Consider the following 23,236-nt stretch of genomic DNA (forward strand, 5'->3'; position numbering starts at 1 on the left):
TGGTTAGATGTTAGGTGAATGGAGAAAGTTTAGGGGACACGTAAGAGCCTAAAGTCTTGTGTTTTCCTCTCTGTCGGAAGATGGGAGGCACAGTGCATCAGCTCACTACTGATACGGCAGGACCGTCCTGCATCCTCACAGGGGACACAGCTCGAGTTGCCCACAGGCCAAGTGGTGGCTGCAGGAGGTCGTTGAGCTCAAGCTTCCTTGTTGGGACTCCAACCAGGAAGAAGCCTTTTGGGGAAGAGGAAGTTATAGAATAAGGGATCAGGGAGGGGCTGTCTTAGGAAACGGGCAGTCATAGAGAGATCAGGGAGAAAGCTCATCGCCTTTGTCAAGGAAATGCTTCATGGACCAGTCCCTGAAAGGCCTCTGAAGAATCCCAAGTGTTCTTACGGTGGAGCAGTCCTGCCACCTGCAACTCACTGCCCCCTAGTATCCCATGGCAGCAGACAGAAGATGTCCCTTTCCACTGCCAGCCTTCTCCTTGCGGCTCCCTGCGATACACCCCCACACTGCAGAGCAGACTCAGCTCGATACACCCCCACACTGCAGAGCAGACTCAGCTCAGAAGGGAGGACACAGACTGCGAAGGATGTGAAACTGAAGTTTCTAATTGGGCCAGGCTTTCGGCCACCTGGAAGTGAGCCTTTAGTTCTAAGGTAAAACTTATTTTTAAATAGTAAAAGTGATCAGAAAATGATGAGAACCTCCCAAGGTGTTACCCGGGGCAGGGGTATTGGACTGAGTATGGTTTTCCTTGGGAAGAACACTGGCTTGAGAGCCAAGAGGTTCGGGTCTCATCCTCTGCTCTCATAGTATTGTCTCCCTCTCATTTTTTCTCTCTCTTCTATTATCTCCAAAATCTTCATCCCTCAAAGATTAAAGAGAGAGCCAAGTCTTCATGTAGGTTTTCTTTCCATGAAGGAGTCAGAAGAAAATCAATTCTCAACCCCAGGATTCTGGAAAACTGAAGGCAGTGAAGACTGGAGTAGGAGGTCTGGGGTCTCTTTGCCCCCATGAAGCATGGCTTACAGACTCAGAGAGAGACAGAGAGAGAAGCTTAGAGTGGAGGTGCCAAGGCAAAAATAAAGAGAGACAAAGAAACAAGCAGGCCAGACACAGACCAGACATCTAACCTCAGGGCCAGACACGGAGCAGCCTTCGAGGGTCCTGTGAGGGTTAAGCCCTGGACTGGTTCGGGATCGACTAGCATGAGCAAGTGTGTATTTTGAGTGACAGTCTCACCTTCCTGCCTTTCCTGTCCTGCCACCAGAAGTCCTGCAAAACTCGCCCGAGTCCCTGGGGCCCCTGCCTAACTAGCTGAGAGCCGCGGTGCTACAGTCTAAACGGGCTCACCTCTGAAAGACGCTAGGACCTCAGGAAGTCGCTGGGCTCTAGACCCAGCAGCATAGCTTGTTGATGACAGGGCTGCAGTGGGGAGACAGAGAGCAGGTCTCATGTACTTCTCAGAACCAGGCTCTTTCCCCAAGCACAGAACTGATAAAGTCACGGTGCCGGGCTCACATGGGACAGTCAGCTACTTGTAAATCCCTGGGGACAGTGTCCCTGAAGGCTTTCCTCAGGACAGATGGTTGTTTTCACACCCCAGGCTCAGTGAGGTATACAGGGAATAGACGGGCTGCTCGGTTTTTTTGTTTGTTTGCCTTCAGATGCCTCTTCCCACCTGTGATTCCAGGTTTGTAACTTAGTCGCTTATTACCTTTGGTAGCAAGTGAATTGTTTGCTGCATGTCTTATGTTCCTAGTGAGATAGATGGTAAGAATTTTGAGAGTTCCTTCTCTGCTTTCTCACTAGTGCCAAGTAGAGGGAAAACAGTAAACACCTCAAGAGCCAACTGTAATTCCTGCACTAGGGATTATGACTCCAAAGAGACGCCATGTCTCGTGGAAGCAGGTAGGCTACAGTCTCCTTCCCACTTGAATGAATGTCAGTGTTGGAAGGGAATCTAGGGACCCAGTGATTTGGCCCTTGGGGCTCGTAGTTGCAAACTAAAGAAATAAACTCTGGGTTTTTAATGTTGAAAGGAAACATATTGCAATGATATTCGGTTGTTCACAGATACACTGGGAAGGCTGGAAAGATAGACCTGAAATAGACAGGAAAACGGAAGGCTGCATATACAGTGAAAGTGAAAATTGCTCAGTTGTGTCCGACTTTTTGCAACCCCATGGACTGTAGCCCACCAGGCTACTCCATCCATGGAATTCTCCAGGCAAGAATACTGGAGTACGTGAGTAGGGAACTACCATTCCCTTCTCCAGGACATCTTCCTGACCCAGGGATTGAACCTGGGTGTCCTGCATTGCAGGCAGATTCTTTACCATCTGAGCCACCAGGGGAGCTCATATAGCTAGAAAGACAACTACTTCTAATCACTGCACGTGCTTCATAATCTAGTTTGGTTACTTCTCACCCAAACCAAGAACAGTCATCTCCTCCTCAACAGAAATCAGTGTAACCTATGGACTAACTGTATAGATATTTGTGACTAATATTTAAAATAACTGAGTAATGGAGAAAAAAAGGCAAATTATTCTATCTGCCTGGTCATGACTAGGAAAAAAATGTGTGTGGAGCCAGAATCCTTATTTCTATAACTTGACCATGAGGCATATTTTTGAGTTCCTTCTCCTACTACTGCTATGGTCTGAATATTTGTGTCCCCTTGGACATGGAACGACATACTGGTTCCAAATAGGAAAAGGAGTACGTCAAGGCTGTATATTGTCACCCTGTTTATTTAACTTATATGCAGAGTACATCATGAGAAACGCTGGACTGGAAGAAACACAAGCTGGAATCAAGATTGCCGGGAGAAATATCAATAACCTCAGATATGCAGATGACACCACCCTTATGGCAGAAAGTGAAGAGGAACTAAAAAGCCTCTTGATGAAGGTGAAAGTGGAGAGTGAAAGAGTTGACTTAAAGCTCAACATTCAGAAAACAAAGATCATGGCATCCGGTCCCATCACTTCATGGGAAATAGATGGGGAAACAGTGGAAACAGTGTCAGACTTTATTTTTCTGGGCTCCAAAATCACTGCAGATGGTGACTGCAGCCATGAAATTAAAAGACGCTTACTCCTTGGAAGGAAAGTTATGACCAACCTAGATAGCATATTCAAAAGTAGAGACATTACTTTGCCAACAAAGGTCCATCTAGTCAAGGCTATGGTTTTTCCAGTGGTCATGTATGAATGTGAGAGTTGGACTGTGAAGAAGGCTGAGTGCCGAAGAATTGATGCTTTTGAACTGTGGTGTTGGAGAAGACTCTTGAGAGTCCCTTGGACTGCAAGGAGATCCAACCAGTTCATTCTAAAGGAGATCAGCCCTGGGATTTCTTTGGAAGGAATGATGCTAAAGCTGAAACTCCAGTACTTTGGCCACCTCATGCAAAGAGTTGACTCATTGGAAAAGACTCTGATGCTGGGAGGGATTGAGGGCAAGAGGAGAAGGGGACGACAGAGGATGAGATGGCTGGATGGCATCACTGACTCGATGGACATGAGTCTGAGTGAACTCCGGGAGTTGGTGATGGACAGGGAGGCCTGGTGTGCTGTAATTCATGGGGTCGCAAAGAGTCGGACACGACTGAGCGACTGATCTGATCTGATCTGAAAATTAATATGCTGAAACATGACCCCAGCTGATGGCATTAGGAGGTATAGTCTTGGAAGTTGATTTAGGTCATGGGGACAGAGCCCTCAGGAATGGGATTAGCATCCTTATAAATGAGGTCTGAAAAAGCTCCCTTTGCCCTTCCACTTTGTGATGATATAATCAAAAAATGGCAGTCCATAAACCAGGAGGCAGACTCTCACCAGACACTGAATTGCTAGAGTCTTGGTCTTGGACTTCTAGCCTCCAGGACTGTAAGCAATAAATTTCTGTTGTTTATAAGCCACCCAATTTATTTTGTTATAGCAGCCCAGAGGGACTATGATAACTTCTATCTCATCACAGGTCTTCTCATTTCTAAAGCCTGAAGGAAGAATTTAAATCCTGATATTTTATTGGGCAGATGAAATCCCAGGGGTTTAAGGAGGAGGACAGTAGAGGATGCAGAGGCTAGGCTAGATGCAACACAGTGCAATGAAAGACACTGTTGCGAGGGTGATTGTTCACCAGGAGAGTGGTCTCCTTAGATATATTCAATCAACATACTCCTTGGAAGGAGAAATCCTAGCTGGGATCAGTCCAGGGAGAGAGGAAATGGATACTTATGTGCCCTGTTCCTTTTCGTCTCTTGCTTCCCATCAGCCAACGTCCATCCCATGGGGGCCTGACAATCTCGAACTTGCAAGTTGCCTCACCTGTCCCCCTGGTGGCCACACAGGAAGTCAGGAATCAAATTCCACGAGAAGGCTATTGGAGTCCAGAAGCTGAGGGAAGCTCTGCATAAGCATATAGGCTTAATGTGGGTGTCAGCCAGTGAGAGAGCTTGGAAAAAGATGGCAGAGTTCCACAGGGGAACTATGCCAAGAAAGACGAAGGCAATATAAGCCTTGTGTCCAAGACCATCCATCTCTTGTGCTACTCATATCTATTCACATCCTCTCATTATCTCTAGCTCTCTGGTATAATTTTTGCCAAACAATGAACATACTCTGAGAAGGGAAGCTCAAGCCCATTTAGTCTAGAGCAAGGCTTCTCGTTCTTTTACCCATTGTTGCCCAGGCACGTCCTTAAGGAGCCTTTATAGATCCTTTAGTCTCACTTCTCACAATCTCCCATGAAATCAAACACGATGACATAAGATTTTGTCAGACAGGGTTGAGGTTTGGAAAGGCACAAACAATGAAAATGTCTGATGTTTTCACCCCCGAAGGACTTTTACCCTCTTGAGGGTGAATATCATCCTTGTTGAGACCCTCCCAGGGCAGTGGCAAGTCTTGATCTCCTGCAAAATTAACTCAAAAATGTCATCAGAAAATACTGCTGTCCTCCTGTCTGTAGCTGGCACTCCCTCCCTCCACCAATGGTCTCCCTCCCTCCACCATCACTCAGTAGATGCCCTCGCTCAGGGCTCATCCTGTGGCAGGTCTAGATGGTTTCCTGGGGAACCCAGAACTTTCCCCTAGCTCCGCCACAGTGTGAGCCATGAGTGAGGGAATTCACCAAAACAAAGCCTTTGTTCACACATACAAAAATTTAGCCAATCTTTAGGTCAGCTTTCTTTATAATCACCAAGCATCAGAAACAGCACAAAGGTCCTCACATGAGGAAAGGAACAACAACCACAGCAACGACGAGAAAACCACTGCATAAAATGTACGTTACAGAATGGTACTCTGCAATTTAAATATTCTACTATAGATACCAAGTAACAATATAGGTGCACCTCAAACTGAATTATTCTAAGCAGAAGACATCACAAGGACTGCCTATTCCATGATTCTAGTTAAGGACACATTCGCAAAGGCAAAATTATATGGAAAAATTATGGGCTACGAGGGGCAATGGGTTGGTGACTGGGTTAACTGCAAAGAAACTCAGGGAAATTTACAGTGGGTGACTGTGGTAGTGGTTACCTGACTCTGCATTTGATCAGATTCTTAGAGTTATACAGTAAAAAGTATGCATCTTACTGTTTGAAAATTATGTGCCAATTAAAAATGAAAATAATATAAAGTAACAAAAAAAACATGTACACACTCAAAATATCCAATGTGGTCCCCACAGATAGTCTAATTACTTCTTCCTAGAAAAGTAGGAAGAAATACTGTGGACGTTCTCATGGAGACAGCCCTTGCGGGCATCACGTCTCTGTAAGTCACTCCTGGTTCCCATGCACTAGCTTCTGAAATCCAACACGACTCTTGATGGCCTCCCTTTAGAGGGACCAGACTGTGGTCCTAGGCTCTGTGATCACTCTGTGTTCATCTAAATGTCAATAGTTGTTTGTACCTACAGGTCCTCTTCTGGCTGTTAGGATTTCCTATGACTCTGCAGCCATAGCCGAGGAAATACTCCAAGGTAAAAATGACATTGAGTAAATATAATAAGCTTTACTTATATTTTGTATAATTTAATTATATTAAAACTATAAACCCTCCTCTCAAGTTATTTTATAGACATTTCTTTATTTGCTGTTTATAAACACAATTCTGTGGATTTGGGGGAAAAGTAATTCTATTACATTTATTTTACAAATAAAGAGGTAAATGATTTCTCCAAGAGCACATAAAGAATGCATGGAGAAATCTGAACTTGAACCCATATTAACATAGTTTCCACTATTATTCCCTGACTTAGAGACCTTGAAATCTTTGAACAGCACTTGAGAGAGCTTCTCGAACAGTATTTATGCATTATTCCATGGCTGAATTATTTATTCCAAACAACTCTTCAGGATTGGCTGCTGCTTAAGCAGCCAAATAAGCTTCTATACTCAATTGCTATTGTTTAGTAACTAATTGCATCCAATTCTTTGCAACCTCACAGACTGTAGCCCACCAGGCTCCTCTGTCCATGGGATTTTCCAGGCAAGAATACTGGAGTGGGCTGCCATTCCCTTCTCCGGGAACCTTCCCAACCCAGGGATTGAACTCATATCTCCTGCACTGTCAGGCAGATTCTTTACTGCATTACACACTTTCAGGGAAAACCGTAATTCATGCAAAAGCAGTGTGGCAGCTACACCCAGTGATTTACTAAGCACAGATACGTTAACAGATATTTCAAAAAAAATTTTAAACACGGAGGAGTTTTCTTTTAAGAAGCAGCATATTAAATATTAAATATCAGTAGGAAGTTAGGTGATACTTAGAAACATTATCATGATGTTCCTCTAAAAACATTATTGAAAAAAATAGTCTAGGTGATGCTCTGATTAGGTACTAATTTCATCTTGTTCACTATATGTGAGTCTTTTATTAGAGGCAAAGAAAAAAAAAAGAGAGTTATATGACCCTTCTTTAAATTACAGAAGAGACCAAAGCAAGTTAGTAAGATCCAAATTTCGTTTTAATATTTTCCCAGAATTTTATTTTTAATATTTCTAGCATAGCTATCCATGTTGGCAGTGATGTGGATAAAAGTATAGGCTTTTGATTAGGTTTTAAATGGGTTTAAATCTTGAATCATCCTCATATCAGCTGTGTACTTGTAGAGCACCACATTCCTTCAGAAATCCTCAATTCTCCAACAGTAAAATAAGAATAAGAATGCTACCTACCTTGCACACAAACACACTTTTATGTCTTACGCTCTTAGCATTTGTTTCAGAACATAGTACATAATAACATGATGTGTACGTTAAGTTTGGCAAGCATAAAGCCTTCACAGGCTAGGCTTGTAAAGTGCAGTTGCCAAAGGTTTAGGTGGAAACTGATAGAGAATAGGAGACAGCATCGGATGGCTGTCTGTCCAGAGGGTTCTGATTCAAATAAAAGGAATTAAAATATTGTTCCTACACAAGAACAGATTCACATAAAATATTTAACAACTTGGGGTTTGCCGCTAAAACAGACCTGCAGGGTAAAGGCAAGCCACAAATAATTATTCACCTTCCATCTGTGGTGCAAATATGGGATTATTGTACTGAATAAAGAATGAGTTTAAGGAAAGGAGCAGAGAACGCAATGGCAACCCACTCCAGTACTCTTGCCTGGAAAATCCCATGGACAGAGGAGCCTGGTAGGCTGCAGTCCATAAGGTCACTAAGAGTCAGACACGACTGATCGATTTCACTTTCCTGCATTGGAGGAGGAAATGGCAACCCACTCCAGTGTTCTTGCCTGGAGAATCCCAGGGACAGGGGAGCCTGGTGGGCTGCTGTCTCTGGGGTTGCACAGAGTCAGACACAACTGAAGCGACTTAGCAGCAGCAGCAGCAGCAAAAGGAGACTCTTTAAACACAAGTTAAAATATGTATTTCAAGAAATATTTTTTTTTTAAGAAAACTAGCCACATGAAAGTACCAAACCAAGCAATTGTATGAGTGGAGCAGGAACAGAGTGAAACTTACAGTGACTTTATGGTGCGACAAAAGGCAAATTGAAGAAGAAGCTTCAAGATTTCACAGCTCACACATAAAGCACCACATATTGCACCCACCCTGCCAAATCAATGCAGAAACCATCATTCTCTCCTAACAATATTATAGCTGACACTAAGCAGGCCATGATAACAGGCTTACTCATTGGTTTTTAACGCAATATCTCATTTAATTATTCGATAACATCTTGAGTTAGATCTCATTACTATTTTTATTTTGTAAATGGAAAACTTTAGGTTCAGGGGACTTATGTTAGGATTCATGATTTCTGGACAGCAAACAGTAGGGCTGATCTGCACCTCATCCCAGAGTCCAAGCTCTACATGTGATGTTATGCTTTCCCTACAGAATCACTAGCTGTATAAGTCCCTACTGCTCGGGTTGTCCCACCACTTACACTATGTATATAAGTCTCAGTAACTACACTGGGGAACTCCAAACACAGGATTTGAACCAATGGAACTAATGAGCAATTTTAAACTAAGTTAAATTTAATTTGATTTAAATTCAATTTAATTACAGTTAAATTTACTTATTTACAGTTAATACTTTGGCCACCTGATGTGAAGAGCTGACTCATTGGAAAGGACCTTGACGCTGGGAAAGACAGAAGGCAGGAGGAGAAGGGGACGACAGAGGATGAGATGGTTGGATGACATCACCGAGTTGACGGACATGAGTCTGAGTGAACTCAGAAAGATGATGAAGGGCAGGGAAACCGGGTGAGCTGTGGTCCATGGGGTTGCAAAGAGTCGGACACGACTGAACAACAACTTGATTTAAATTCAATTAAGACCATTTTGCTTAGCAATCACTCTATTTGGACCAGAAACTTGGCTTGCCATCAATACTTACATAAATATGAATCAAATCAGTCAGTCCTAAAGGAAATCAACCCCGAATATTCATTGGAAGGGCTGATGCTGAAGTTGAAGCTCCAATACTTTGACTACCTGGTGTGAAGATTTGACTAACTGGAAAAGACTAACTCTGGGAAAGATTGAAGGCAAAAGGAAAAGGGGGTGGGAAAGGATGAGAATGTTATATAATATCACAGATTCAATGGGCATGAATCTGAACAAATTCCAGGAGATAGTGAAGGACAGGGGAGCCTGGCATGCTGTGGTCCATGGGGTCACAAGGAGTTGGACACAACTTAGCAAAATTGAACAACAATGACAACAACAAAATATGAATAAATTACTCACCATCTTGTTCCTCACTATTTAAATGAAAATAAAAACTAACCAACCTCTAGAAATTGCTGAGATGAATCATGAATGGATATATATGCAAAGTGTCTAGAGCTATTGTGGCAGTTGAGTAATGTAATAGTGTAAGCTTTTACTAAGATAGAACAAACTGAATTAGCAGAGACAGAGTATCCCAGATATGTTATCTTGGACAAATCATTAAAATTTCCAAATCTCAGTTTGCAAATATACAAAATTTTAAAACTAGAGAGATAGGGTCTCTGTTGGTTTGGGAAAGTTTACAATTTAATAATTTTTTAAATCTAGATAATTAATGTATTAAATTTTGTAATTTGATATCAACAATCTTGAAATATGTATTCAGTTCAGTTCAGTCACTCAGTCGTGTCTAACTCTTTGCGATCCCATGAATTGCAGGATACCAGGCCTCCCTGTCCATCACTAACTCCCAGAGTTCACCCAAACTCATGTTCATCGAGTCGATAATGCCATCCAGCCATCTCATCCTCTGTCTTCCCCTTCTGCTCCTTCCCCCTAATCCCTCTCAGCATCAGAGCCTTTTCCGATGAGTCAACCCTTCGCATGAGGTGGCCAAAGTATTGGAGTTTCAGCTTCAGCATCAGTCCTTGCAATGAACACCCAGGACTGGTCTCCTTTAGGATGGACTAGTTGGATCTCCTTGCAGTCCAAGAGACTTGCAAGAGTTTTCTCCAACACCACAGTTCAAAAGCATCAATTCTTTGGTGCTCAGCTTTCTTCACAGTCCAACTCTCACATCCGTACATGATCACTGGAAAAACCATAGCCTGACTAGACAGACCTTTGTTGGCAAAGTAATATCTCTGCTTTTCAATATGCTATCTAGGTTGGTCATAACTTTCCTTCCAAGGAGTAAGCGTCTTTGAATTTCATGGCTGCAGTCACCATCTGCAGTGATTTTGGAGCCCCCAAAAATAAAGTCTGACACTATTTCCACTGTTTCCCCATCTACTTGCCATGAAGTGATGGGACCAGATGCCATGATCTTAGTTTTCTGAATGTTGAGCTTTAACCCAACTTTTTCACTCTCCACTTTCACTTTCATCAAGAGGCTTTTTAGTTCCTCTTCACTTTCTGCCATAAGAGTGGTGTCATCTGCATGAAATATGTATTAGCTATAATGAAATAAGCATGTGGTATATATGACAGAGGATGAGATGGCTGGATGGCATCACTGACTCAATGGACATGAGTTTGAGTAAACTCTGGGAGTTGGTGATGGACAGGAAGGCCTGGCGTGCTGCAGTCCATGGGGTTGCAAAGAGTCATACATGACTGAGCGACTGAACTGAGCTGAACTTATATAAACATTTCAGTTTCACTGCATTTTTATTCCACTTAACACTCTTGTCCTTACTTTCACTTGCTACAGGACATCTCACAATTCCCAAAGAACATCAATGGACAACAGGATGGAAGTGACCCAATGTGTCCTCATGTCCAGCTCTGCAACCACAGGGACTGTCGCCCGCCAGGCTCCTCTGTCCATGGGAGTCTCCAGGCAAGAATACTGGAGTGGGTCGCCATTCCCTTCTCCAGAGGATCTTTCTAGTCCAGGTTTTGACCCAGGTCTCCTGCATTGCAGGCAGATTCTTTACTGTCTGAGCCATCAAGGAAGCCCTCTTTGCAGTTTACAAGGTCATCTCCTATAATGCTTGTGCTGCTCAGATGTTCTTTTTTGCAGCCTTTGCCACTCTGGTGAATTACTTTTTGACCCCAGTAGCCTGTGTTCACTACACAGCAGTGTGTAAGCCCCTAAATTATACCACCACCATGACACCACGTGTGTGTGCACGTCTGATCATGGGCTATGTTTGTGGCTTCCTGAAAGCCTCCATCCATGTTGGGAATACATTCTGTCTCTCTATCTGTAGACCCAATGTGGTCCATCACTTTCTGGGCTATTCCAGCCATCATGGCTCTGTCTTGTTCTGACAGGCATGTAAGGGAGAGGGTTCCTGTTTATGTAGCCAGCTTCAACATCTTTTTTGTTCTCTTGGTTATCTTCATAGCCTACATATTCATATTTATCACCATCCTAAAGATGCACTCCTCTGCAAGGTACCAGAAGGCTTTATCCACCTGTGCCTCCCACCTCACTGCAGTCTCCATCTTCTATGGGGCATTCATTTTCATGTACTTAGAGCCCAGCTCCAGCCATTCGATGGACACTGACAAATGGCATCTGTGTTCTACAGTAGGGTCATCCCCAAGATCAATTCTGTGGTCTCTAGCCTGAGGAACAAGGAAGTCAAGAGTGCCTTCAAGAAGGTTCTTTAGAGGCAAAACTGTCTCTAGGTTTGTGATTTTTTATGTCATAGGATTCATGTCAACCTTGTTTTATTTTTCTCAGGTCTTCTCCATGTACGCAATCACATTTAAAGGCCACACTGAATTAAATTCCTGAAGGGATATCCTTCTCAAGGAAAATTTATGTCCAGAATAATAAAACCTGAATGCAAATGGCTAAGATGAAGCACAACATATCTGTGTCCCACTTGTCAAAAGCTTTGTCAAGGAGATTTTTGACTAAATAACTCATTCTATATGCATGTCCTCTACCACACGCCACTCTAAAGATACGTGTGGAACAGAGGCACAGGTGAGCCCGTGAACCGAGGTCCATGTATGTGTCTCACATGGATGCATGCATATGGGCATGTGAAATTTGCCATATATGATGGAATGTGTCTGGTTTCTTTAAATAATTCAAGTAATTAATTGCAGTATTAAAACATCAATTTAACTTTAATGCTACTTATTTTTTGTTGAATTTCATAAGTGTTATAGCACTTATAAATGTTATGTGTCCTAAAATTGAAAATAAAATGATAAATTTTAAATAAAAGTATTGCCTTTTTCACCAGCACTTTTATGTGTAGATTCATAAGTATAGCACATTAACTTAATTTTTATGAGTTGACTGAGTCATTTTATACAATCAACACGTTCACATTAAATTTTCCAAAAGAATAGAAGAGCCAGAGTCCAATAAGAATGGAGAGAAAAAATAAAAACATTTTTAATTAGAAAATCACTGCATATAAGTTATAATTGACTGAAATTATTCTGAATGTTCATATAAATATAAACATGACATATCTGTCAGCATGTTTCTCATCTTGGAACCATTTCTAATTATTATTTTAAATGGTCCTTTAATTTAAGAACTATTTTAGATTACATAAAATTATCAAAAATAGAACCAAATGCTTCTATGTAATATTGTGGCAGGCTGAAAATAGCCTGCCTAAAGATCCAAGGCTTAATTACTGGAATCTGTGAATACTAATTTATATGGCAAGAAAAATGACTATGTAGAATGACTATTAAGAATTTTAATTTGAGAGGTTATCCTGAATTATCTCTTTGTATCCTAAACCCTAAGGAAATCCCATGTATTATTATAGGAAGGAGTTAGAGAGGATAGGATTCTGGGAAAATGCAGGAAGAGAATGCAGAAAGACCGGGGATATGGGTGCTTATCTAAATAACAACTGCACAGGCAGAATCTGTCTAATGTAAACATTTGGGAACTCTGGACTCTGAAGACTTGCAACCTTCAGAGGAAGATTTCGATGATAAATTTTGCTTGATTTCAGCTCTTAGAAACCCATTCCCCACCCCTCGTGGTGTTATAGACAGCTGTGTTTGTGTTCCTAGAGCAGCTTTCAGCAGCCAGAGTGGCAAAAAGGACTCTCATCTTCCCAATATGGGGAACTTGTGCCCTGCTTTCTGATCGTTGCTTCTAATCACAAAGTTGCAAAGAGATAGGCAGCCATTTTTGCTGCAATAGAGATCTCCTCAAGAAAATTAGAGATACCAAGGGAACATTTCATGCAAAGATAGCACTATAAAGGACAGAAATAGTATGGCTCTAACAGAAGCAAAAGAGATTAAGAGGTAGCAAGAATACACGGAACTGAAATGAAATGAAAGTCGCTCAGTCATGTCCAACTCTTTGTGACTCCATGACTATACAGTCCATGGAACTCTCCAGGCCAGAATACTGGAGTGAGTAGCTGTTCCCTTCCCCAGGGGATCTTTCCAACCTAGGGATAGGACCCACGTCTCCCTCATTGCAGGCAGATTCTTTACTGTCTGAGCCACAAGGGAAATCCAAGAATACTGGAGTGGGTAGCCTATCCCTTCTCCAGCAGCTCTTCCTGACCCAGGAATTGAACCAGGGACTCCTGCATTGCAGGTGGATTCTTTACCAGTTGAGCTACCAGTGAAGCCCAGAATACACAGAACTATACAGAAAAGATTTCAATGACCCAGATAACCATGATGGTGTGATCAGTAACCTAGAGCCAGACATCTTCGAGTGCAAAGCCAAGTGTGCCTTAGGAAGCATCACTATGAACAAGGCTAGTGGAGGTGATGGAATTCCAGCTGGGCTATTAAAAATCCTAAAAGATGATGCTGTGAAAGTGCTACACTCAGTATGCCAGCAAATCTGGAAAACTTAGCAGTGGCCACAGAACTGGAAAAGGTCAGTTTTCATTTCAGTCCCAAAGAAAGGCAATGCCAAAGAATGTTCAAACTACCACACAATTGCACTCATTTCACACACTAGCAAAGCAATTCTCAAAATTCTCCAAGCTAGGCTTCAACAGTACATGATCCGATAACTCCCAGATGTTCAAGATGGATTTAGAAAAAGCAGACAAACCAGAGATCAAATTGCCAACATCCATTGGATCACAGAAAAAGCAAGAGGATTCCAGAAAAACATCTACTTCTTCTTCATTGACTATGCTAAAGCTTTTGACTCTGTGAATCCTAACAAACTAACGAAAATTTTTCAAGAGATGGGAATTCCAGACCACCATACCAGCCTTCTGAGAAATCTATATGCAGGTCAAGAAGCAACAATTAGAACAATGGACTGGTTCCAAATTGGGAAAGGAGTACGTCAAGGCTGTATATTGTTACCGTGCTTATTTAACTTATGTGCAGAGTACATCACGAGAAATGCTTGGCTGGATTAAGCACAAGCTGGAATAAAGATCGCTGGGAGAAATATCAGTAACCTCACATATGCAGATAACACCACCTTTATGGCAGAAAAAGAAGAGAAACTAAAGAGCCTCTTGATGAAGTTAAAACAGAAGAGTGAAAAAGTTGGCTTAAAACTCAACATTCAAAAAACTAAGATCATGGCATGCGGTTCCATCACTTCAAGGCAAACAGATGGGGAAACAATGGAAACAATGACAGACTTTATTTTCTTGGGATCCAAAATCACTGCAGATGGTGACTGCAGCCATGAAATTAAAAGATGCTTGCTTGGAAGAAAAGTTATGACCAACCTAGAAATTATATTAAAAAGTGGAGACATCACTTTGCTAACACAGAGCTATCTAGTCAAGGCTATGGTTCTTCCAGTGGTCATGTATGGATGTGAGAACTGAACCATAAAGAAGGCTGAGCACTGAAGAACTGATGCTTTTGAACTGTGGTGTTGGAGAAGACTCTTGAGAGTCCCTTGGACTGCAAGGAGATCCAACCAGTCAATCTTAATGGAAATCAACCCTGAATATTCATTGGAAGAACTGATGCTGAAGCTGAAACTCCAATACTTTGGCCACCTGATGCAAAGAACTGACTCATTGGAAAAGATGCCAATGGGGAAAGATTGAAGGTAGGAGGAGAGGGAAGGCAGAAAATGAGATGGTAGAATGACATCACTGACTTGATGGACATGAGTTTGAGTAAACTCCAGGAGATGGTGAAGAACAGAGAAGACTGGCATGCTGTAGTCCACGGGGTTGCAAAAAGTCAGACACGACTGAGTGACAACCCCCTTCAGCTTAAGTGATTTCCAGGAAATTTAAAAAAGATGTGTGTGTGTTAGTCACTCAGTCATGTTCGACTCTATGTGACCTCATGGACTGTAGCCCACCAGGATCCTCTGTCCATGGGATTCTCCAGGCAAGAATACTGGAGTGAGTTGCCATTCTCTTCTCTTGGGGATCTTCTCACTCTAGGGATTGAACTTGGGTCTTCTGCATTGCAGGTGGACTCTTTACCATCTGAGCCACCAAAGAGCTGTATTTAAAAATACAGTGCTCTTTTCATTTGATCACATTATTTTTCTCTTTTTCCCCTCTTTGTGAGCCCTAAATTAAAATCTAGGACATTCAAAAATGACTACATATATGGAGACATTGGAAAGTGACCACAATTACCCAGGAAAAGTTCAGAAAAGATCTGAAAAGACTTTAAGTTTACATTCCAGGCTGATTGTTGGCATCCTACAACAATAAAAAAGCAAAAACAAGTAACAAAAGCAATAACAGAAAGCATCAAACCCTAGGGAAAGAAGAGAATCTTATGTCCAGAATTGTAGATTAAATTGCTTAGTTTTAAACAGTAACAACAAATCACTAGGCAAACAAACAAACAAGAAAGTCTGTCTGATTCAAAGGGAAAAAAATAAACAGAAACTGTCTCTGAAAAAGACCTGATTTTAGATTACTAAACAAAAACATTAAAACAGCTGTCTTTAAAATGCTCAAAGAACTGAAGGAAGATGTGCAAAAAGTCAAGAAAACAACATGTGAACAAAATGGAAATCTCAATAAAGAGATAGAAAACCTAACAGTAGAAGCTATCCCTGAGGAAAACCAGATGTTACTCTAACAAGAAAAAATTTAAATTAGATAACACAAATCTGGTCAAAGAACTAAAGGATACGAAGTCTGAAAATTCAAAGGAAAATGTGAGAACAATGTCTCACCAAACAGAGAACATCAATATAAATATACAAATTATTTCAAAAACCAAATAGAAATTTTAAGTTGAAAATAAATGAAATATAAAATTTACCAAAGTTGATTAGTAACAAATTTAAGCTGACAGAATAAAAAATTAAAGAGTTTTAAGATAGCCAGTCTGAGGAACAAAAATTCAAAAGTAATGAAGAAAATTAAACAGTCTCCGAGACAAACAGGATGCTATCAAGAGTACCAATATATGTATAATGGGGGATCTTAAAAGAAGAGAGAAACTGCAAACAGAATATTTGAAGAAGTGATGCCCAAAATGTTCCCAAGTCTGAGGAAAGAATGAAATATATATAGATTCAGATATTTTAGCCAAGTGAGACTTAAAATATTAATGACAAAATTATTAACATATTTATAACATTACATATAATCTGTTATTGCTTCAAGAATCCACCTACAATGCAGGAGACCCCAGTTCATTTTCTGGGTTGGGAAGATCCCCTGGAGAAGGGATAGGCTACCCACTGCAGTACTCTTGGGCTTCCCTGGTGGCTCAGTTGATTAAAAATCCACCTGCAATGCGAGAGACATGGGTTTGATCCCTGGGTTGGGAAGATTCCCTGGAGGAGGGTATGGCAATGCATTCCAGTATTCTTGCTTGGAGAATCCCCATGGACAGAGGGACCTGGCAGGCTGCAGTCCAGGGGGTTGCAAAGAGTTGGACATGACTGAGCCACTACGCATAGCACATCACCTTGTAATTCTTGGTGCTTAAAAGTTTTAAATCAAACATTATATATTTAAGTCCATTAAAGTATGCCTTCAACTCTTCCTATCTGATCTGATCTGATCATATTAATCATTCTTTTTTTTCTTCTTACAAGATTACATTGCTTTACACAGGCATTTATTTTCCTAACTAAATTTCCATCTTAATAAATTATCTAAAAGTAATATATTTTACATGATAATTTTAATTGAGGAAACATGTAAAGCATGGAAAGAAATATAATTTTAGGCCTGCCCACGCAGCGCTGTGGGAGCAGGCACACACAGTCTGGCTGTATTGCAGCAGCCAGGCCTTGGCTGATAGGGAGACCTGCAGTGACATGGACTAGGCTTTTGTTTATTTCTTAGGTTTTATTTCTTTATTTGTTTATTTCTTAGGTTTTATTTCTATCAAAAATAAAACTGCTCTAAGAGGAACAAGATGGCGGAGGAGTAGGTGGATGTGGAATACATCTCTCCACAGACACATCAGGAATACACCTTCAGACACAGAAGTGCATGCAGAACGCCAGCTGAGAGCAGACAGGAGTAACTGACCAGCAGAAAAGAATATATAGACCCACGCAAAACTCGAGATCAAGCCCTGAGCCTTCGGAGTAGGAGCACTGACTCCAAGACCCTAGACTACCAGAGAACTAACCCTAGGGTGTATCAAATAGTGAGAACTCACACAAAGGAAACCACTGGAATACAAGACCCAGCATCACCCAACCACCAATAACAGCCTGCGCAGGACACTTCATCTAAACAACAAACAAAACAAAAATACAAACCCAGTCATCAGCAGGCAGGAGTACTACCTCACTGAGCCTTGCCCATCAGAGGAAAAACAAACAAATAAACAAAGTGAAAGTGAAGTCACTCAGTCGTGTCCGATTCTTTGCCACCCCGTGGACTCAGCACAAATCTCACCCTATAAGAAGCTTACACAAACCAGTGGACCAACCTTAGAGGGCAGAAACCAAAAGGAAGACAGAATTCAGCCTTGAAGCATGGGAAAAGGAGACCTCAAATACAATAAGTTAAAAAAATAAGAAAAGGCAGAGAAATGCTACACAAATGAAGGAACAAACTAGAAACACGGAAGTCCAAATAAATGAAGAGGAAATAGGCAGACTACCTGAAAAAGAATTCAGAATAATGATAGTAAAGATGGTCAAAAACCTTGAAAGCAAAATGGAGAAAATGCAACAATCAACTAACAAAGACCTAGAAGAATTAAAGAATAAACATTCAGAGACAAACAACACAATTACTGACATTAAAAAGTCCTCTAGAAGGAATCAACAGTAAAATATCTGAAGCAGAGTGAATCAGTGAGCTGGAAGATAAAATGGTGGAAATAACTTCTGAAGAGCAGAATAAAGTAAAAAGAATGAAAAGAACTGAGGATGGTCTCAGAGACATCTGGGACAATATCAAACACACCAAGGTTCGAATTATAGGGGTCCCAGAAGTAGAAGAGAAAAAGAAAGGATATGAGAAAATTTTTGAAGAGATTATAGTTGAAAATTTCCCCAACATGGAAAAGGAAATAGTCAATCAAGTCCAAGAGGCACAAAGAGTCCCATGCAGGATAAATCCAAGGAGAAACACACCAAGACACACACATAATCAAACTAACAAAGACTAAACACAAAGAATATTGAAAGCAGCAAGGGAGAAGCAACAAGTAACATACAAGGGAAGCCCCATATGCTTAACAGCTGATCTTTCAGCAGAAGCTCTGCAGGCCAAAAGGGAATGGCAGTATATATTTAAAGTACTGAAAAGGAAAAATTTACAACCAAGATTACTGTACCTGGCAAGGATCTCATTCAAAATTGATGGAGAAATAAAAAGATTTTCAGACAAGCAAAAGTTAAGAGAATTCAGTACCACCAAACCAGCTTCACAACAAATGTTAAAAGGACCTATATAGTCAAGAAATACAAGAGAAGAAAAAATATCTACAAAATTAATCCCAAACAATTAAAAAAATGGCAATAAGAATATATATATCAATAATTACTTTAAATGCAAATGGATTAAATGCCCCAACCAAAAGTCACAGACTGGTTGATGGATACAAAAATAAGACCCATATATATGCTGTCTACAAGAAACCCGCTTCAGACCTCAAGACACATATAGACTGAAAGTGAGAGCATGGAAAAATATACTCCATGCAAATGGGAAGCAAAAGAAAACTGGAGTAGCAATCCTCATATCAGACAAAATAGACCTTAAAATAAAGACTATTAGAGATAAGGAAGGACATTGCATAATGATCAAGGGATCAATCCAAGAGGAAGATATAACAATTGTAAATATCTATGCACCCAACACAGAAATACTTCAATACATAAGACAAACACTAACAGACATAAAAGGAGAAATTAACAGTAGCACAATAATAGTAGGAGACTTTAACACCCCAATCACACCATGGACAGATCATCAAAACAGGAAATTAATAAGGAAACCCAAGTCCTAAATAATACATTAGATGAGATGGATCTCATTGATATCTTCAGGGCATTCCATCCAAATGCAGAAGAATATACCTTCTTCTCAAGTGCACATGGAACATTCTCCAGGATAGACCACATCTTGGGTCACAAATCAAGCCTCAGTAAATTTAAGAAAATTGAAATCATATCAAGCATCTTCTCCAACCACAATGCTATGAGACTAGATATCAATTACAAGGAAAAAAAAAACTGTAAGAAACACAAACACATGTAGATTAAGCAACACACTTCTAAATAACCAACAGGTTACTGAAGAAATCAAAAGGGAAATAAAAAAATATCTAGAAACAAATGACAATGAAAACATGACAACTCAAAATTTATGGGATGCAGCAAAAGCAGTCCTACGAGGGAAGTTTATAGCAATACAATCCGACCTCAAGAAACAAGAAAAACATTGAATAGACAGCCTAATATTACACCTAAAACAACTGGAAAAACAAGAACAAAAAAAAAAAAATTAATATAAGGAAAGAAACCATAAAGGTCAGAGCAGAAGTAAGTGAAAAAGAAATGAAAGAAATAATAGTAAAGATTAATAAACTAAAAGCTGGTTCTTTGAGAAGGTAAACAAAATTGGCAAACCTTTAGCTAGACTCATCAAGAGAAAAAGAAGAATCAAATCAACAAAATTAAAAATGAAAAAGGAGTGGTTACAACAGACAATGCAGAAATACAAAGGATTATGTGAAACTATTATGAACAATTCTATGGCAATAAAATGGATAACCTGGAAGAAATGGACAGATTTTTAGAAAAGTTAAATCTTCCAAGACTGAACCAGGAAGAAATAGAAATTATGAACAACCCAATTACAAGCACTGAAATTGAAGCTGTGATCAAAAATCTCCCCAAAAAACAGAAGCCCAGAACCAGATGGCTTCACAGGAGAATTCTATCAAACATATATAGAAGAGCTAGTGCCTATCCTTCTAAAACTCTTTCAAAAAATTGCAGAGGAAGGAACACTTCCAAATGCATTCTACGAGGCCACCCTGATACCAAAACCAGACAAACACAACACTAAAAAAGAAAACTACAGGCCAATATCATTTATGAACATAGATGCAAAAATCCTCAACAAAATTTTAGCAAACAGAATTCAGCAACACATCAAAAAGCTCATACACCATGATCAAGTTGGGTTTATTCCAGGAATACAAGGATTCTTCAATATACAGAAATCAATCAATGTGATACACCATATCAACAAATTGAAAGACAAAAACCATGTGATCATCTCAATAGATGCAGAAAAAGCCTTTGACAAAATTCAGCACCCATTTATGACTAAAACTTTCCCCAAAATGGGCATAGAAGGAACCTACCTCAACATAGTAAACGCCATATATGATAAGCCTACAGCAAACATTATTCTTAACGGTGAAAAACTGAAAGCATTCCCTCTAAGATCAGGAACAAGACAAGAGCGTCCACTTTCACTACTATTATTCAACATAGTTCTGAAAGTTCTAGCTACAGCAATCAGAGAAGAAAAATAAATAAAAGGAATCCAGATTGGAAAAGAAGTAAAGCTCTCACTGTTTGCAGATGACATGATACTGTACATAGAAATCCCTAAAGATAGTATCAGAAAACTACTAGAGCTAATCAGTGAATTTAGCAAACTTGCAGGATACAGAATCAATGCACAGAAATCACCTGCATTTCTATATACTAACAATGAAAAATCAGAAAGAGAAATTAAGGAATCAATCCCATTCACCATTGTAACAAAAAGAATTAAATATCTTGGAATAAACTCACCTAAGGAGACAAAAGAACTGTACACAGAAAATTATAAGACACTGATGAAAGAAATCAAAGATGACATAAACAGATGGAGAGATATTCCATGTTCCTGGGTAGGAAGAATCAATATTGTGAAAATGACTATACTACCAAATGCAACCTACCGATTCAATGTGATCCCTATCAAATTACCAATGGCATCTTTCACAGAACTAGAACAAAAAATGTCACATTTTATATGAAAACATAAAAGACACCAAATAGCCAAAGCAGTCTTGAGAAAGAAGAATGGAACTGAAGGAATCAACTTCCTGACTTCAGATTACACTACAAAGCTACAGTCATCAAGACCACATGGTACTGGCACAAAAACGGAAATACAGACCAAGGGAACAAGATAGAAAGTCCATAAATAAATCCATGCAACCTACGGGTACCTTATTTTTCACAAAGGAGGCAGGAATATACAATGGGGCAAAGATAGCCTCTTCAATAAATGGTGCTGGAAAACTGGACAGCTACATGTAAAAGAATGAAATTAGAACACTTCCTAACAACATACACAAAGATAAACTCAAAATGGATTAAAGACTTAAGTGAAAGACCAGAAACTATAAAATCCTTAGAGGAAACCATAAGCAGAACTCTCAATGACATAAATCAAAGCAAGATCCTCTATGACCCACCTCTTAAAGTAATGGAAATAAAAACAAAAGTAAACAAGTGGGACGTGATTAAATTTAAAAACTCTTGCACAGCAAAGGAAACTACAAGCAAGGTGAAAAGACAACCCTCAGAATGGGAGAAAATGACAGCTAATGAAACAACTAACAAAGGATTTATTTCCAAAATATACAAGCACTTCATATAACTCAATACCAGAAAAACAAACAATCCAATCAAAAAGTGGGGAAAAGACCTAAACAGACATTTCTCCAAAGAAGACATACAGATGATTCACAAACACTTGAAAAAAATGCTCAACGTCACTCATTTTAGAGAAATGCAAATCAAAACCACAAAGAGATATCACCTCACATCAGTCAGAATGGCCATCATCAAAAAGTCTACAAACAATAAATGCTGGAGAAAGTGTGGAGAAAAGGGAACACTCTTGCACTGTTAGTGGGAATGTAAACTGATACCGCCATTATGGAAGACGATATGGAGATTCCTTTAAAAACTAGGAATAACACCACCATATGACCCAGCAATCCTACTCCTAGGCATATACCCTGAGGAAACCAGGATTGAAAACGACACATGTATTCCATTGTTCATTGCAGCACTATTAACAACAGCTAGAATATGGAAGCAGCCTAGATGTCCATCGATACATGAATTGATAAAGATGTTGTGGTACATATACACAATGGAATATTACTCAGCCATAAAAAGGAACACACGTGAGTCAGTTCTGATGAGGTGGATGAACCTAGAACCTATTATACAGAGTGAATTGAGTCAGAAAGAGAAAGGTAAACATCACATTACAATGCACATATATGGAATCTAGGAAAATGGTTCTGAGGAATTTATTTACAGGGCAGCAATGGAGAAACAGACATAGAGAATAGACTTACGGACATGGGGAGAGGGGAGGAGAGAGTGAGATGTATGGAAAGAGCAACATGGAATCTTATATTACCGTATGTAAAATAGATAGCCAACGGGAATTTGCTGTATGGCTCAGGAAACTCAAACAGGGGCTCTGTATTAACCTAGAGGGGTGGAATGGGGAGGGAGATAGGAGGGAGGTTCAAAAGGGAGGGGATATATGTGTACCTATGGCTGATTCATGTTGAGTTTGACAGAAAACAACAAAATTCTGTACAGCAATTATCCTTCAATAAAAATATAAATTAAAAAGAAAAGAAATTTTATTAAAAACAAGAACAAAAAGGCAATAAGAAAGCAATACTCAGATCTTTGGAACTATTTTCATAAAGGTTAATTTTTTAAAATATAAAACCACAATGAGGTACCATTTCACGCCAGTCAGAATGGCTGCTATCCAAAAGTCTATAAGCAATAAATGCTGGAGAGGGTGTGGAGAAAAGGGGACCCTCTTACACTGTTGGTAAGAATGCAAACTAGTACAGCCACTATGGAGAACAGTGTGGAGATTCCTTAAAAAATTGGAAACAGAACTGCCATAAAACCCAGCAAT

The 23,236-nt window shown here is 40.0% G+C and overlaps 1 pseudogene; it reads left to right on the forward strand.

Annotated features, from left to right (window-relative positions):
* The first annotated feature begins 459 nt into the window (after positions 1–459).
* On the forward strand, positions 460–11,558 carry LOC102266527 (olfactory receptor 5B3-like; annotated as a pseudogene).
* The last annotated feature ends 11,678 nt before the right edge of the window (positions 11,559–23,236 follow it).

Source organism: Bos mutus, chromosome 15 (genome assembly GCF_027580195.1).
Source record: "Bos mutus isolate GX-2022 chromosome 15, NWIPB_WYAK_1.1, whole genome shotgun sequence".
NCBI classification, from domain to species: domain Eukaryota; kingdom Metazoa; phylum Chordata; class Mammalia; order Artiodactyla; family Bovidae; genus Bos; species Bos mutus.